This window comes from Delphinapterus leucas, chromosome 1, assembly GCF_059928025.1.
Source record: "Delphinapterus leucas isolate spDelLeu-1000000601 "Yukka" chromosome 1, BTC_Dleu_Yukka2, whole genome shotgun sequence".
Classification (NCBI taxonomy): Eukaryota; Metazoa; Chordata; class Mammalia; order Artiodactyla; family Monodontidae; genus Delphinapterus; species Delphinapterus leucas.
The window spans coordinates 61,256,986-61,276,510 of record NC_143129.1 but is presented as its reverse complement, the minus strand read 5'-3'; the positions used below and the strand labels follow the sequence as shown (position 1 = coordinate 61,276,510).

Here is a 19,525-nt window from a genome sequence, read left to right as displayed (position 1 = left end):
CATGAGTGCTAACTTAGCAGACCTGAGAAAGCTCAGTTATAAGTTGGCAGAGGGGAAAACTGAGAAAACTGCTTTACATACCAGGATCTCATACTACTCAGGATTGAAAACACTGGGTACCTCTGGAAGTGGAAGTTAAAATGGGGTTAAAAACAGGAGAACTGATTTTAAAATCTATTTAAGAAGCAGTTGGTTTCCAAGATCCCATCCTCCTCACCTCCTCAATGTAGCTGGGCTACAGTGCCTGTCTTACGTGGCAGAAGTCTAAAGGCATATTTTCTGTAAAGGGTAAAATAAGGGTACCAGGACTAAGAATACCCCAAAACAGTAAAAGGCAGAAGGCAGATGGGTACTCTGTTGAAGTCAGGGATAGTAAATGAAATTTTTGCATGTTGAATATTGAGACTTCCAGTCTTTGTCAGCTCACAGGATGTAGGTAATCAGGCATATACTGCCAAGGCAAGAGATTGGAGGAGTTTTCTCTAGTGAATGTAAGAAGTCCAAGAAGGAAAGACTTACAGATCCTTTGGAGGTTCCCCAAAGACATGGCTTAGTCAGATCATCCTTCAGTGAGTACCACTGTCAGCAAGCCCCATCCATTCTATTGAGCTTCCACTCAGCTCTTCAGTGGCCTACTCTTCCCCCCTCCACCGCTGCCACAAGCATTATTGAGCTGTAGTTGACATATAACATTATGTAAATTTAAGGTGTACAGTGTGATGATTTGATACACATATTTATTGTGATATGATTACCACAGTAAGGTTAGTTAACACGTCCATCACATCACACTATTACCTTTTTCTTTTTAATGGTGAAAAAATTTAAGATTTCTCTCTTAGCAGCTTTCAAGTATATAATACAGTACTGTTAACTGTAGTCACCATACTGTATACATTAAATCTCCAGAACTTATCTGTCTTCTACAGTAAATGGAAGTTTATACCCTTTGACCAATAGCTCTCCATTTTCCCCATCTCCCAGCCCCTGGCAAACACCATTCCACCCTCTGCTTTTATGAGTTTGACTTTTTTAGATTCTGCATATAAGTGAAGTCATACAGTATTTGTCGTTCTTGTTCTGACCTATTTTACTTAGCATAATGGCCTCAAGATCCATTCATGTTGTCTCAAATGACAGGATTGCTATAATATTCCATTGTATATGTATTTGTGTGTGTGTGTATCAATCTTCTTTATCCATTCATCCATCAGTGGACACTTAGGTTGATTCTATGACTTGGTTATTGTGAATAATGCTTCAATAATGCTGCAGTGAATATGGGAGTGCAGATATCTCTTCAAGATAATAATTTTGTTTTCTTCAGACATATACAGAAGTGGAATTGCTGGATCATATGGTAGTTCTATTTTAAAATTTTTTTTGAGGAACCTCCATACTGTTTTCCATGGTGGCTGTACCAATTTACATTCCCACCAACCAGTGCACAAGGGTTCTCTTTTCTCCACATTCTTGCCAACCCATATCTCTTTACTTTTTGATAATAGTCATTCTACTAAGTGATATCTCATTCTTTAATTTTGATGGTGGTTTAGATTTGTATTTCCTTGATGATTAGTGATGTTGAGCACCTTTTCATATCCATATTGGCCATTTTTATGTCTTCTTTGGAAAAATGTCTACTCAGGCCCTCTGTCCATTTTTTAAATGGACCATTTGGGTTTTTTGCCATCTGTATGTCTTCTTTGGAAAATGTCTATTCAGTTCCTCTTCCCTGGTTAGTTGGTTTTTTGTTGTTGAGTTGTGTAAGTTCCTTATATATTTTGGATATTAACCACTCATCAGATATGTATTTTGCAGATATTTTCTCCCATTCTTTAGGGTGCCTTTTCATGTTGCTGATTTTTTCTTTTGCTATGCAAAAGCTTCAGTTTGATGTAGTCCTGCTTGTTTATTTATTTATTTATTTGTTTGTTACTTGTGTTCTTGGTGTCATATCCAAAAAAATTGCCAAGACCAATGTCAAAGGGCTTTTTACCACTGTGTTTTCTTCTAGGAGTTTTGTGGCTTCAGGTCTTACATTTAAGTCTTTAATCCATTTTGACTTAGTTTTTGTGCATGGTGTACGATAGGGGGTCCATTTCATTTTTTTGCATGTGGACATCCAGTTTTTCTAACATCATTTATTGAAGAGACTGTCTTTTCCCCACTGAGTATTCTTGGATCCCTTAGCAAATATTAGTTGACTGTATGTTCATGGGTTTATTTCTCGCTCTGAATTCTGTTCCATTGGTATGTGTGTCTATTTTTATGCTAGTACTGTACTGTTTTAATTACTATAGCTTTGTAATATAGTTTGAAACCAAGAAGTGTGATGCCCCCAGTTTTTGTTTGTTTGTTTTCTCAAGATTGGCTTGTCTATTTGAAGTCTTTTGTGGTTCCATACAAATTTTAGGATTTTTTTTTCTATTTTTATGAAAAATGCAATTGGAATTTTCATAGGAATTACATTGAATGACTTTGAGTAGTATGGACATTTTAACAACAATATTAATTTTTCTGATCCATGGACAAGGAATATTTTTTCAGTTATGTGTCTTCTTTAGTTCCTTTCATCAATGTTTTGTAGTTTTCAGTGTACAGATCTTTCACCTCCGAACGATTTTATTGTTTTGAGCAATGGTAAATGGGATTGTTTTCTTTATTTCTTTTTCAGATAGTTCATTGTTAGCATATATTCAACTGATTTTTGTATATCAATTTTGTATACTGAAACCACTGAATTTGTTTAGTAATTCTAACAGTTTTTTGGTGAATTTTTAAGGATTTTCTATATATAGGATCACATCATCTGCAAACAGAGACACTTTTACTTCTTTCTTTCCAATTTGAATGCTTTTTCTTTTTTTTCTTGCTGAATTGCTCAGTTAGGACTTTTAGTACTGTGTTGAATAGGACTGTTGAGGCTGGATACCCTTGTCTTGTTCCTGATCTTAAAGGAAAAGATTCCAGCTTTTCACTATTGATATGATTTTAGCTGTGGGCTTGTCACATATGGCCTTTATTATGTTGAGGCCTTTATTATGAGGTATGTATACAGTTTGTTGAGAGTTTTTATCGTGAAAGGATGTTGAATTTTTCAAATGCTTTTTCTGCATCTATTAAGGGATCATGTGATTTTTCTTTTTATTCTATTAGCATGGTGTATCACATTGACTTGTGTATGTTTCTCAGACCTTTTCTATGGAAATACCTGTTTGACACTTCTTGTTCCCTCTTCTGGTGGAATTCTTAAGCTTGTATGACTTCTCTTGACCCTACAAAGCTGTGCTGGGTGCTACCAACCTCCTGTTTGCTTACTTTCCCTAGAGTAGTGCTGAACATGTGAGTCTATGTGGTTTCTCCTAATACTGTAGAGGTGGACCAGTTTTCTTCATGTGCACACTAGCAGCCTGCGTAGGTTTACTCTTGCTGCATCGGGGTTGTGTGTGGGGAGCTGGCCACGAGGTGGGAATGTGTGTGGATGAGGTGCACAGAGCATTGGAGGTGCCAACCGGGGACCAGTTGATGGGATCCTCAGGTGAGGCATCCACAGCAGCTCATGGACAGGCTTCCTAATAGAGTCCGTGATGCATTTGTAGGACCTACATTCCTTTAATGCCCTCTGAGAGCCTCAGTTGCTGTTCTCCTAGCTGTTTCCCACTCCCCCCTCATGCAGCACATCTCAGTGTTATGGATGAGGCAAGAAAGAAGTGGGTCTTTTTGGCACTGTCCTGCACAGCTGGAGAAGCCAGTGCCCTACTGTTAAATATCGTTAGGCATTGGAAGGATGCATTTGACATTAAAAAAAAGAAAAAAAAAAGACCAAAACAAACAGATAAAAAGCTACTTGGAGAACATGGAGAATGTGCAGGGAGAAGAAAAAACATAAAAAATAGAATAAACTAAAATTAATATCTTGAGAGATAAGAGACAAACAAAAGCAGTATATTTATACATGCACATATGTGTTCCTGTAAGTAGGAACATTCAGGGAATTAAAATGAGCAAGGGGAATTAAAAAAAAATTTTTTTAAGCAAAAATTTAAAAAAATTATTATATAAAGGGTTATAAAATGAAGTTGAGGAAGTCCCCCAGCAAGTATACACAAATAAAGAGAGGTAGAAAATAGAATAGATAATTTAATAAAATTAGATCGTAACATTAGAAATAACAAAACTTACCACAGGCAACAACGCGAGTGAATCTGAAAATGCAACTATGGGGTGAAAGAAACCAGTCACAAATATATAGTGCATGTGTCCATTTATATGAATTTCGAGAATAATCAGAACTATGGTCATGGGTCAGAATAGTGGCTACCAGTCAGGGGTGGGTATCATACAGCAGCGGTCCCCAACCTTTTTGGCACCAGGGACCGGTTTCATGGAAGGCAATTTTTCCACGGACCCGGGAGGCTGGGAGGATAATGGTTTCAGGATGATTCAAGCATATTACATTTACTTGCACTTTATTTCTGTTATTATTACATTGTAATATATAATGAAATAATTCTACAACTAACCATAATGCAGAATCAATGGGAGCCCTGAGCTTGTTTTCCTTCAAGTAGATGGTCCCATCTGGGGGTGATGGGAGACAGTGACACCTGAAGTGTGTTGCTTATGTCCAGTGTACTCTGTAATCTCGTTTTGGTTGCTGTCACTGCAGAAAACCCTGCCTCACAAAGATAGGGTGTTGGAAATGGAAGCAGGCTTTTCAGTGCTTTTGTGGCAATCTCAGGATGTTCCATCTTGACTTTCATCCAGAACACATGGAGATTTGAAGTTGTCTCAAACATACTTTTAAGGCCACCGTCATTTGCGATCTCAAGCAGTTGATCCTCTTCTGGCACAGACAATGTCGATTCACCTGGCTTATTCACAAATGGGGCACTGATCCATTCCTTCCCAGTTTGGGGATCTTTTGTAGTTGGGAAGTAATGCTCAAACTCTTTTGAAAGCTGAGATAGGTGATCATACAGCAGCTGGGAGGAAGAAGGCCCTGGCTCAGTCTCTTTCAAAATCTCTGCTAATGTTTGAAACATGTCAAAAATCCCAGTGTTCCCTCATCTCCCCCATAATTCCAGTTTGGCTTTGAATGCAGCCACTTTATCTGCCGACTTGAACACAGTTGTCATTCTCCCCTGAAGCGACAGATTGAGTTCGTTGAGCAGGTTGAATGTGTCACACAAGTAAGCAAGTTTTGTGACCCATTCTTTGTCACTGAAATGTGCTGCTGCCAGTGGTGACTGTTTTTCTAAAAGAAATCTCTGGAACGGCTCTTGTAACTCAAAAACTCTGGCCAGTGATATACCTTTAGAAATCCATCTCACTTCTGTGTATAAGAGAAGACATGTGTGCCCTATGTCCATCTCCTCACAGAGCTGCGTGAACAGACGTGAGTTAAGGGCATGTACTTTAATGTGGTTGATAATTTTAATCACATCCTACAAAACGTTGCTAAGTTCAGCATTTCTCTATGGATGACACAGTGCGTAGACTCACATTCAGAAGCGACCTCTTTGACCCGAGTAGTAAAACCAGGAAGCTGTCCAGTCATGGCAGCCGCTCTGTCTGTGCATACACCGAGACAAAATGAGCAAATCAGTTTTCCTGATATGTAATCATTCAAAGACTTGAATAGTTCTGCAGCTGTGGTGTTGGCTGGCAACAACAGTGCACATAACAGGGACTTCCCTGGTGGCATAGTGGTTAAGAATCTGCCTGCCAATGCAGGGGACACAGGTTCGAGCCCTGGTCCGGGAAGATCCCACATGCTACAGAGCAGCTAAGCCCATGTGCCACAACTACTGAGCCTGCACTCTAGAGCCTGTGTGCTACAACTACTGAGCCCACGTCCCACAACTGCTGAAGCCCACACGCCTGGAGCCTGTGCTCAGCAACAAGAGAAACCACCACAATGAAAAGCCCGCACACTGCAACGAAGAGTAGCCCCCACTTGCCACAACTAGTAAAAGCCTGTGTGCAGCAACGAAGATACAACACAGCCAAAAATAAAAAAGTGCACATAACATATCCTCATGCACATCCTCCTGGAAAGTATATTGCACAAAAACAAGCACTGTTGTCTTGTTGTCAGCATCAATAGACTTGTCAGCTTGGATTGCATACCATGGTGACTCATTAATCCTCTCTGACAATTGTGCCTCAGTATCCTCTGCTATTTAAATTCTTCTAGTTATGGTGCTAGCCGAAAGAGGAACACGTGCCACCTTTTGAACTGCAGCTTCTCCTAAAAGTTCATGACAAATGTTCTTAGCAGCAGGCAGGATCAACTCTTTACCAGTAGAAGAAACCGTAGTAAGGGGCTTCTTGGCTTTAGCAATGTGGTTAGCCACTAAGAATGATGCCCTCCTTGAAGACACATTTGATGAAGTGGTGGCCTTCAATAATTGCTTCTGTTCTTCGTGTTCATGTTATTTTCTTTTGAAAAACTCCGAAGCTTGTCTTTTAATGCAGGGTGCTTGGTCTCCATGTGGCGAAGCACTTTTGAAGGTTTCATGGCTTCATTGGATAGCCGGTCGCCATATATTATACAAAGTGGGCTTGGAGAATGTGAATCACCTGTTGCAGTGAACCTGTAATTTAAGTAGGACTCTTGGTATTTTCTTTTAAATGCACTTTCTTTTTGTTGGCAGTCTTAGAGTCTTCTGCTGTCTCATCATTGGGTCTTTCCCTCTTTTCAAAGAAGCTCTCCAGCAACGTTTGTTTTTTACTCATTTTGGCTAGGGTTAGCTTGTGGGCTTACCAAAACTGTGACTGAAACAAGTGTGCAGTGTGGGAAAGAGGCATGGATGAAAGTGGTAAATAAAATAATGGGCGGGCCACACACGGACTAAAATAAGTGTCAGATTCTGACGTAAAGCCTGCCACCAGATACAGCTGTACAACTGAAAGACATCAACTCACTTGCCACTATATAGCCTGCCACCAGATGCAGCTTAATTGTCACTTGCCACTCACCGATAGGGTTTTGAAATGACTCTGCAAGCAATTGATTTATTATGGTCTCTGTGCAGTCAGACCTCTCTGCTATTGATCATCTGTATTTGCAGCTGCTCCCCAGCACTAGCATCACCGCCTCAGCTCCACCTCAGATCATCAGACATTAGATTCTCATAAGGAGCACGCAACCTAGATCCCTCGCATGCACAGTTCACAATAGGGTTTGCGCTCCTATGAGAATCTAATGCCGCCACTGATCTGACCGGAGGTGGAGCTTAGGTGGTAATGCAGGCAATGGGGAGTGGCTGTAAATACAGATGAAGCTTAGCTTGCTCATCCGCTGCTCACCTCCTGCTTTGTGCACCGGTTCCTAACAGGCCACGCACCAGGGGTTGGGGACTCTTTTAATACTGTATGGTGTATTGATATGAATGTGTCTCTCTAGGTTTTATACCTTGGATGTAAATGTAAAATGTAAAAATTTTTTGACTTGTATGCCTTTCTGTACTTTGTTTTATGTACCTTACTGTGTAAGTTAACTCCATAAAAAATAGAGGAAAAATATTAGCTAGTCTAAGAGGCCCAACACTTGAATGGTAAGAGTTGTAGGAGCTAAAAATGGAGAGCAGGAAATAAAAGAAGTAATTCAAGGACATTTTCAAGAGTTTCCAGAATGATAGGGCACACCAAATATCCAGCATATTGGATAAAAAGGTGGAAGAAGACAATGGAACAACACCTTCAAATATGTGAGGGATAATTAATTCGAACCTAGGATTCTATACCCAGCAAAAATGAACAAATATGAACATAGATTAATGACATTTTAAGATGTGCTAAGTCTCCATTCATCCTTTCTCAAGAAGCTACTGTGAAATGTTCACCATGAAAGGTAAGAGCGAAAATAAAGAGAAACATAAGATATAGCAGGTAGAAGGTCTACCATGAAAGAGGTACAGAGAACCCTCCAGATGAGGGAAAGGAAAATTTGAACCTGATAGCTGAATAGAAAGCCTATTGAACAAGCAGTTCAAATCAGAATTCAGAAGGATCTGGGGAGATTTTTTTTTTTCAAGAAGATGAAGTTGATAAAATATTGAGAGTATTTGTATCTATTGAGAAGAGATTTACAAAATTAGGGGAGAGTTTTGGGTATGTAGAAAACTAAGAAACAGGACAACTATGAACTCTGAGGTGGGCGAAACAATGTGGAAAAGGAAAAAGAAAAATAATAGTAGTGTATTATATGGATCAGCTGTGAATAGCTTATGTAAGTACATAACTAATAATAGAAATGTCTCATGCAGATAGTACACTATGAAAACAGCAAAAAGGGGTGAATCACAAATAATCCTCAACTTGGATAACAAAAACATAATGTGGAGTGAGAAAAGCAAATTTAGGAATACATGCCACTTGATACCATTTACATCGAGTGTTGGTATGTTATAAGATATTTCTAAAAACTCATAAAAAACTGTAGAGAATCATGTGCTAAATATCCATATATCCACAACTTAGCTTAAGATGTAAATGTTACAAATGAAATGGAAGTCCCCTGTGTACTCCTCTCTGGTATCATCCCTCTTCCTCTTTGCCTAAAGGTAACCACTATTTAGATGTTTGCATTTATCATTCCTATGTATATCTTTATTACTATATCTATCCCTAAACAGTATTTAGCAAGTTGAATGTTTTTAAACTTTGTGTAAATGGTGGTATACTGTATATATTCTTCTGCAGTTTGTTGGTTCTTAGCTGTACACTAATAAACTATTGTGGTATATCATATAATGGCTACAACAATTAAACTAGAACTAAATAAAACAGATGTCAAAGATAATGTGAGGAGCTTTCCTTTATCATGAGAGTTTTTCAATATTCTAACTTGTTGCATTACATTTTATGTAAATGTTCTGTTTCTAAAACTTAATTTTTGATTGAGTTAAACATAATGAATTTCATTAGCTCCAAGTCATATTAGTTCACTAATGCCTTAGAAATTTTCAAAGGTACCATGTTTTCTACTCAGTAGCTTATTACCAGAGAGTTTCTAACAAACTAGTATAATTTGAGTCATTGAGGTCATGCTCGCAACTATAGTAAGAAAGCTGAAAGAAGGTATAGTTTGTATCTCCCCCCCTTTTTTTTAAGGAGAAAAATTACAAACCTTTATTTCCACAGTTTAATTTGATACCATCAATGTTATGGACTATATGTGTCCCCCCAAGATTCATACGTTGCAACCCCAACCTTCCAATAGGATGGTAGTAGGAGGTAGGGTCTTTAGGAGGTAATTAGGTCATGAGAGTGCCACACCTATGATGAGATTAGTGTCCTTATAAAAAGAGGAAGAGATCTAGCCTCTCTCCTTTATGTGAGGGTACAATAAGACAGCCATCTGCAAACCAGGAAGAGAGCCTTTATCAGAACCAAACCATGCTGGTACCCTAATCTTGGACTCTGGCCTCTAGAACTGTAAGAAATAAATATTTGTTGTTTAAGCTGCTAGGTTTATGGTAATTTGTTATAATAGCCCAAACTAAGACAACAAAGTGAACTATTGTTTAGAGTTCTCTGTTGCATTTAAGACAACTTACCTGCATTTTTTATGTGTAGATGTAAGTGGTTTTCTCGTTTGAAATGTTATCAGTCAAAATATTATAGGGCTTCCCTGGTGGCGCAGTGGTTGAGAGTCTGCCTGCTGATGCAGGGGACACGGGTTCGTGCCCCGGTCCGGGAAGATCCCACATGCCGCGGAGCGGCTGGGCCCGTGAGCCATGGCCGCTGAGCCTGTGCGTCTGGAGCCTGTGCTCCGCAACGGGAGAGGCCACAACAATGAGAGGCCCGCGTACCGCAAAAAAAAAAAAAAAAAAAATTATATAACTATGCAGGTTAAAAAGAATTTATCTTATTTCATAAAAGGAATAAAAATACGGATCTTAAGGACTAAAGCAAACCTTTTGGAAGGATGATGGAGAAAGGGCGCAGAAATAAACCTTAGATTATTTCTTTCAGAAGTTTCTGAGCTGTGAATTTGGTCATTTCTCTTATAAGTGCTCTTAGGAAATGCCCCAAGAAATAACTAGGAATCATTTACCTGGAAGAAAGGAGAGGGTCTCTCTAAAGCAGTGTTCTCAAAGCTTGGTGAGCTCATTAAAGCACAGATTGCTGGGCTGCACCCCCAGAATTTCTTATTCAATTGGTATAGGGCCTAAGATTTTGCATTTTGTACTAAGTTCCCAGGTGATGCTGCTCAGGAGCTCAGCTGAGCTGGTAAGAGAGTGCCCTGAGCTGCCAAGCGTTGGAGTAGCAATTAAAGCAACAAGCCAAAGATGAAAGAGTTAAGCCTTAATCGCTTATTGCTATGGTATAAGCAAGAGCCTAAAAATGGAGGAAATGCTGACTCCCCTTTTCCGTTTTCCATCTTCCCCCATGGAAGGGCACACTGGTTGAGGATCAGGTCGATAAGCACAGATATGCAGGTTGTCTCACTGTTGAGGGACCCCTGAACAAAAGGCCCCAGATGGGATCTGGGGAGCCTGAGGGGAAGGACTGGGAGTGGGAAAGTACTGACTAGTGGGGGAAAGTGGCTTCAAGGTGTATGTGTGTCATGTCCCCCTACCCTGCCCCCAACCAGAGATCTGGGAATGAAGGCTCCTGAACTAGGATTGTAAATATGGGAAAGAACATGATTGGCCAGGGGGCCCGAGTCCTTCAGTGCAACTCCTTTTAGAAACTGCAGTGCATTGGCTGTGTACCAAGTCTGTTTTCAGGAGTTCAGCTTCCTTCATTTTTCCTGGTAAAGCCTTGGTCGGGTCTGGAAAATCATACATGGGTTTTTAACCAGGAGATGGACTCTTCAGTGCTGATGTTGTTGGCTAGGGAACCACACCTTGAAAACCACTGATGGCTAAATTCTAAAGTAAAGCAGTGCTCTTTCATCTGCCACTCATCAGCTCATGCCTATTTGAGATATTCATCACATTGAATTGTCTCATTTTCAAAATAATACTCATGCCTCATTTTAAAACAGCTTTCAACCATCTGTTGACTAGTAAATATTAGCCTTGTTACTAAGTAATAATATGAAATGTTTGTAGTATGATTAAATGCTAAACCTTATTGTACTTTATATTATATATAAACTGCCACGGTTGAAAGTTAAAGTGGCTTGAATTCCAGTTTGTAAAGCCATAGTCCTCTGCCTTAAATACAGTTTTTTGTATTGTAACAAATAGCATAGTGTTTAAGAGTTAAGGATCTGAAGCCAGATTGCCTGCGTTTCTCGCAGCTTTGCCTCTCTCTAGCTCTGTGAGTTTGGACAAGTTATTTACCCTCATTGAGTTTCAGTTTCTTCATCTATAAAATGGGAGTAATCATAGCACCTACCTCATAGGGTTGTTGTGAGGATTATTACACGTAAAGTATAAAGAACAGCACCTGGCTCCTGGTAAACACACAAGCAACATTAACAGCCATTATTATTATCATCATCAATCTCTTTCCCCTGGGAGGACTTTTATGTCACATTAAGTATTTTATTTCCTAAAAAATGAATCGTTTGCCATAAACACGTACTTCCTTACTTTTTTTTTTTTCAAACAGCTTCTAGCTGTACTTAGGTGAACTATAGATAATATGTAGCCTTTTGCAGTATTGTGTCTTATTGCAGGACACAAATTTGGGTCTTTAATTAAAAGGTAAAGAATTAAATCTAAGTGTATTGGCTCTTTAGATTTGAAAGTGAGTGGTGGTTTTTATTACAGTTTGTTTCAAGGTATGTATGCCATATTGTATCTTTTATTCTCTTAATCCTCTAGGGAAAAATAATTTTTTTTTTTTTTTTTTTTTGTGGTACACAGGCCTCTCACTGTTGTGGCCTCTTCCGTTGTGGAGCACAGGCTCCAGACGCGCAGGCTCAGCGGCCATAGCTCACGGGCCTAGCCACTCCGCGGCACGTGGGATCTTCCTGGACCAGGGCACGAACCCGTGTCCCCTGCATTGGCAGGCGGACTCTCAACCACTGCGCCACCAGGGAAGCCCGAAAAATAATTTTTGAAATGATTTTCATCTTATAATTTTGGTATATTGCATTATAAGGCATATATGTAAGGGATTTGTGTCCCACTGAGCAGTTTTCCAAATTTTCAGTATACATATGATTGTATTTGATTAATTTAATTGAAAATGTTTTGGTTTTTGCTGCCCTTACCTAAGTTAACTCTACCATATTCTCTTTTGAATATGGTAAATTTTTTGGTTTTGACATTATGGGGTCCATATGGATGAAACTTTTCTACCATGGCCAAAGATTGTAATAATCCCAGGAGATGAAAATAGATGAATTTAGGGTAAAGAAGTTTCTGTTTCAGTAGACAAAACTTTTGGGATTCTTGATAAGATTCTAAAGTATTCAGATCCAAAAGGTGGAGGCAATGACTAGAGTATCTTAAAATCAAAAGTACAGTGAAATGGAATGCAATTATTGTTGTTATGAAAACTCCAAGAGAAAGAAGGTAAAAGTATGTGTATCAAAACAAAAACTAAATAGTGATAACTATAATTAGTTAAGCTATACAAAGAAAAGCAGGAAGAAGCAATAAAACACTTAATGAGACCTAGTGGAAAAATTGAGAAAAACAATTTAATGCCTGAACATTGAGTGCAGTTAAACATCAAGGGAACATAGGCCTATTGATACGTAAGAAGTAAGATAAGGATGGTTAAAAAGTGAAATCCTGAGGTTCTTTTTCTGACCTGCTGTTCTTTTAAATAAAGTCACCTCAGGAAAGAAAGGTAATAAACTTTGAATATAGTTAAATTTTTAGAAAATTGAAACATTAGGTACCAATTATTGAGAATTTCAAATGGGAGTTGATAACTTACAACCTGAAGGCCAGATCTGGTTCACTGCCTGCTTTTATGTGGCCTGAAGGCTAATGGTTTTTTACATTTTAAATGGTGAGAAAAAGTCAAAAGAAGAAGAATATTTTATGATATGAGAAAATTACATGAAATTCAAATTTCAGTGTCCATAAATAAATTTTTAATGGAGCACAGCCATACTCATTCATTGACTATTGTTAAGGATACTTTTGTACTAGAAAGACAGAGTAAGTGGTTGTAACAGACACAATATGGCCCACAAAGATTGAAATATTTATTATCTGGCCCATTTCAGAAAAGCTTGGCAGATTCCTGCTATTGCCAGTCTCCACTCTTTTCGGCTTCTGAATATCCCCTGTGCTTTCCTGTTTTCATGCTTTTGCTTATGCCACTGTCTGTATTGTTGAAGTTCTTTTGACTGTCTCTGTCTATCAAAATATCAACACTACCGATGTTTTAAGACGTAGTTCAGATGCTTCACCTCCACATGAATATAATTTCCTCCACTTTTCGAGTCCCACAGAACTTGGTTTGTAGTTTTCTTTGAATACTTTTTAATGTTCAGCTCTCCATTGTGGATATTTGTGAACCTATATTATATTCACATTTGAATCCCTCATAATACATGAGTGGATTCAGAGGAGAGGTGGGTAACAGAACTATTTACAGATAGTACTAGGATCTTTAAGAGTGTTTTCCTTGGTCTTATTTTACCTAATAGGCACTTAAAATATTTTTTAACAAGTAAATTAATAAAATATGTCTGACTTATTAGACTGTCATTCACTAACATCTTTTTAAATAGCTTTTTTAATTCATTCCTTTAAAATTTTTTTCACCTTTTTCAATTGAATGAAAGATTCAATTCTTTAGTGCTTTACAGTGTTCAAAAGTTTCACACACATGATTTCATATCCCACAATAACCTTCTTTGCCTCCTACCCCGTTTTGCCCCTCCCCCCTTCCCTCTCCCGACTCATAACCCCTAGTTTGTTCTCTATATCTGTGAGTCTGCTTCTTTTTTGTTTTATTCAGTATTTTATTTTATTTTTTTAGTCCACATATAAGTGATATCATACAGTATGTCTTTCTCTGTCTGACTTATTTCACTTAGCATAATGCCCTCCAAGTCTATCCATGTTGCTGCAGATGGCAAAAATTCATTCTTTTTTTTTTTTTAATGGGTGATAGTGTTCTTTGTCTATATATATACCACATCTTTATCCATTCATTTGTTGAAGGACACTTAGGTTGCTTCCATACCTTGAAAGTTGTAAATAATGTTGCCATGAACATTGGGATGCATGTATCTTTTCGAGTTAGTGGGTTGTTTTTATTTTATTTTTGGATATATACCCAGGAGTGGAATTGCTGGGTCATATGGTAGTTCTATTTTTAGCTTTTTGAGAAACCTCCATACTGTTTTCCACAGTGGCTGCCCCAATTTACTTTCCCACCAATAGTGTATGAGGGTTTCCTTTTCCCCACATCTTTGCCAACATTTGTTATTTTGCGTTCTTTTTGATGATAGCCATTCAGACAGGTGTGAGGTGCTTAACTCATTGTGGTTTTGATTTCCCTGATGATTAGTGACGTTGAGTATCTCTTCATATGCCTATTGGCCATCTGTATTTCCTCTTTGGAAAAATGCCTATTCAGTTCTGTGCATTTTTTAATGAGGTTTTTTTTGATGTTGAGCTATATGAGCTGTTTCTATATGTTGGATATTAACCCCTTATTGGTCATATAATTTGCAAATGTCTTCTCCCATTCAGTAGGTTGTCTTTTCATTTTGTCAATGGTTTCCTTTGCTGTGCAAAAGCTGTTAAGTTTAATTAGGTCCCATTATTTTAAACATCTTTATTGGAGTATAATTACTTTACAATGGTGTGTTAGTTGCTGCTATATAACAAAGTGAATCAGCTATATGTATACGTATATCCCCATATCTCCTCCCTCTTGCGTCTCCCTCCCACGCTCCCTATCTCACCCTTCTAAGTGGACCCAGAGCACCAAGCTGATCTCCCTGTGCTATGCGGCTGCTTCCCACTAGCTATCTGTTTTACATTTGGTAGTGTATATATGTCCATGCCACTCTCTCACTTCATCCCAGCTTACCCTTCCCCCTCCCCGTGTCCTCAAGTCCACTCTCTACGTCTGTGTCTTCATTCCTGTCCTGCCCCTAGGTTCTTCAGAACGCTTTTTTTTTTTAGATTCCATATATATGTGTTAGCATGTGGTATTTGTTTTTCTCTTTCTGACTTACTTAACTCTGTATGATAGTCTCTAGGTCCATCCACCTCACTACAAATAACTCAATTTCGTTTCTCTTTATGGCTGAGTTATATTCTATTGTATATATGTGCCACATTTTCTTTATCCATTCATCTGTCGAAGGACACTTAGGTTGCTTCCATGTCCTGGCTATTATAAATAGAGCTGTGATGAACATTGTGGTACATAACTCTTTTTGAACCATTTGTTTATTTTTGCTTGTTTGCTTTAGGAGACAGATTCAAAAAAATGTTGCTGTGATTTATGTCCAAGAGTGTTCTGCCTATGTTTTCCTCTAGGAGTTTTATAGTATCCCATCTTACATTTCGGTCTTTAATCCATTTTGAGTTTATTTTTATACATGGTGTTAGAGAATGTTCAAATTTCATTCTTTTACATGTAGCTGTCCAGTTTTCCCAGCACCACTTATTGAAGAGACTGTCTTTTCTCCATCATATATTCTTGCTTCCTTTGTCATAGATTAATTGACTGTAAGTGTATGGGTTTATTTCTGGGCTCTCTACCCTGTTCCATTGACCTATGTGTCTGTTTTTGTGTCAGTACCTTACTGTTTTGATTACTGTAGCTTTGTAGTAAGGTCTGTAGCCTGGGAGTGACTCACAACATCTTTTTAAAATCTAGCCAGAATATTATTAAGTTATTAGCTGATCATGGCATAAATACGTCATAAATACTGTATTTTTGGCTCTGGAATTTATTTTTGGTATTTATCAGTATGAATTTTCTTTTCTGTAGGAAATATGCTTCCAAAAAATAGAACTGTCCAGTTTTCAGTTTTTAACCTAACCTAACTTTTTCCTGCGTCTTTTTTTCCCTCTGAGAAAAGAGAGCTCCTTGCTGCCTTTAAGCTGATGCAGCAAGTTAAGCAGCGTGTTTCTAATTTAAATTGTTACCCAGGGCAGATATGACAGTAAAGTGGGTTTTGGATGTTGTGCAAAGTTTTAAGTAAGTAAATGGGGGTGTGGGAGGATTGATTATGTTTTGTTACAACCACTAGTTGAGGGACTGATTTGTCAACAGAGCACTCAAATAGTGCCATGAGTGTAACTTGCTTGAAAGCAACATTTGCCTGACTTATTTGCAATTGTTGTAGTAGATTGTTTTAATAAACAAATGAGTACATTTTAACTAAATTGATAGTTAAAAAAATAGGAATAAATCTTAGTGCAATAATTATAGTACTTAAGCCTTGATGATTTACAAAGAGAAAGATAACTTAATTTTTAGAAATGGAATTATTAAATCAGTAAGCCAAAAGAAATTTTGCTTGGCAGAAGAGGATGTTTTTTGCTATTGCCTTTAGCATGATCCTAAATTTGTAATTATGGTAATTTAATTGATGTGACTTTTCTTGTTTAGTGTTTTATGAATGAATACTTTTGTTATTTTATATATATATATATATATATATTCTCAGGAGATCCATGGAAGCCTATAATTCAAGCATAAAAATCAATTTCACTGACAATGCCATGTGACTGTTTACTGTAAAGCTACAAGAATGTATTTAGGTAATGTCAGTATTTCTTGTTTTAGGAGTGGTATAAGATGCTTTACATACATTGTCTCCAGTTTTTCCTACAGCTCTTTTTTTTTCTTTTTAATCTTTCAGTATTATGTGAAATTTTAGCCTTGGAGAGAAGTTAAGTGATTTGTCCAGGGTCACACAGGTGGTGATTTAAACCCAAGTCTCCATTCTTTTTACTAGCAAACAGGAAACTAGATATTTGGCATCTGTGGTCTTTAAAACTATAATTCACTATTAGTCTCTTGGGAGCTGGGATCCTGTATTTTCACGTTTTGATACCATTGTTGTCGTTTGTTCAGGAGGAACTAGATTCAGTAAATGGCAAATACTTACTAAGCATCCAAACCAGAGTCGCCAGATAAAATAGAGGACTTTAAGTTAAATTTGAATTTCAGATAACAACTCATAATTTTTTAGCATGTGTGTATCCCAAGTATTGCATGGAACATATATACACTAAAATATTATTTATTGTTTATTTGAAATTCAAATTTAATTGGATGTCTTGTATTTTAATTTGCTATATCTGCCACCTCTACTCAAAAATTTGGCCTAAGTAAATCTTTGGGAAAGTTCCAAGGAGGCTGTTCACTGTCAAAGAATACTGTTATCTCTTGAACACTGAATAAATACGGCCCTGCCTGCTTTTTTCTGATCCGTGGTATAATCTTTTCCGCCGTTTGCTATGTACCAGCTAGGATTCTTTATATATATGTATATATAATTATTCTTATAATTAATATATAAATACTTATATATATGTGAATAAAAAATTGGATACTTTCTCTAATTTTTGCTTTTTTTAAAAAAAAAACTATGCTCCCTAAATTATGCTTCTCTCCCTTTCTGGCTTCATACTTATTATAAGCCATCTACTTTTGTAAACCATCATTCCATCCTCATTCCCCACTGAGCATATTCTTTATTACAACCCAATTGTTTTTCCTAACCTTGTGGGGAAAAAAGGTGCTAGTGTGTTCAGTCTCCTGAATTGTATGCCAAGATTGTGTTTTTAAGTGTTTTTGTATACGGTATGAGAAATAAGCAAGAACGAATTGGTTACTTAAGTATTTCAAAAGAAACTTCTGATTTCATGGCGTTATTTGGGGATGAAAGGAAATAATCGACCATTAATAGGTATAGGTAGGAAATTGAAAGGTTAGATTATGATCCTATGAGTCTCAACAAAATGAAAGTTAAAAAAAAATGAAGTTAATGAGTGTAAAACCAAAAGTAAACAATACACACAAAATAATTAATCTCCATAACTTTACAGTACCTATTAAAATTATATTTGAGACTTCTGATGAGCCTGCAATAAGAGAACGTATTATTGTTAGGAAAAACGTATATGCGTGGAGGTAATCTGGAGGATAAAAGTCAAAATGCTTACCTTTGTGACTAATGTGGAAAGAGACAAAACATTGATCGTGGATGCTGTTGTTCTAGTTAGGTATTTGATCCTAAAGTTAGACTCAAACAGTTCTCAGGGGAGTTTACTAGCTTTCTTTGTGATGAAGTTTAGAATGTACGTGAATTTGTTTTTTCTCTATAGAGCTTTTATTTTCATTTGGATTTAAACATTGCTGGATTCTTGTGTCCAGAATTGGATTTTATTAAAGATTTGTCATTATTTAGAAGTTAAAAAGAAATAGGTATAAACACACACAAAGAAATGGTTATTCATTCTCCCTGTAGAATTAATTATATTCAATTTTGTTAGTCTCTTTAGATATGCGTGTGCATGTATGTATCTTTCAGAGGTTTTAAAATGTCCTAGTTATGTCCCTTGCTTTTAGTAGATTATTACCTTTGTGTATTCCAGTAGACTGAATGTTTGTGTTAAAATGGGGTCATGATTCTAGGTCTTAAAGCTTTCATGATTGTTATATGAAATTATGCTTAAATGTTGCTTCTCTCCTTTGGGACTTTGGAACTTTCAAGTACCACTTTCCTGATGGGAGTGATTGGTATTCACTCTAAAGACCACTACTGTTGTAGTTAGTACTATTCTAGTTTACCAAACCTTGAATTTTCTAAATTAATATTTGTGTTTCATCTCATGGGATGTGATGTTTACCGTGTCTTTCCTCTGTTGCACGTATGTCAAAATTAAACAAAATCAAGCAGAATTTCTGTGACAGCCCCATTTATATACAAAGTTCTAGACTTTTCAGGATTGTACCCAGTCATTTTTTAAAGGAAATCTCCCCTGCATATCTCAGGATTTTGGAATGGTCCAGAAGGCCCAGAACTTTGCAAGTCCAGACTGTTAGGTTCTCAGAGAACTAGTTGCTCTGCGCGTTGTATATACTCAGTCAGCATCGATTACTTGTGATGTAAACAGGAGCTATATAATAGCCAGGAAGCAAAGATTCCCAATTAGTTGGTGATTGATTTGCCAAAGGAAGTTTCTCTTTAGTCTGGATAGTTACTATTATGAGAGGACCCTAGAAGATGTACTCAGAATCCTTTTGGAAGAATTGAGGTGTTTAGTTCAGTGGGAACGTATTATGTGTTCCATATTTACAGTTTTATAGTCCTCCATTTCCCAATTTCTTCAACCTTTGTCCTTCTTGAGAGTTATGTTTTCATAGTTATGGAGAAATAGTTTTATGAAACATGCATTTCCTAAATGATTAAGGATTAATTCCAGAGGATAAAATATTCATTGTGGCTATGAAAAATGCTCTGACAACAGGCTTTCATCTTTCATAATTGCTTTACATTGAACTAGAAAACTTTTTCCATGGGCTTGATAGAGAAATTGGGCATATTTTAAAATTAAATTGAATGTGTATAATTTTGTAAGAATCAAAAAGAGTCTTGAAAAATTCATCTTTT

General features: G+C 37.2%; 1 protein-coding gene across 3 annotated transcripts in view; it reads left to right on the top strand.

Moving 5' to 3' along the window:
- RABGAP1L (RAB GTPase activating protein 1 like) overlaps positions 1–19,525 on the top strand; it is a 684,589-nt gene that overhangs the window by 297,060 nt on the left and 368,004 nt on the right. The window lies entirely within an intron of this gene.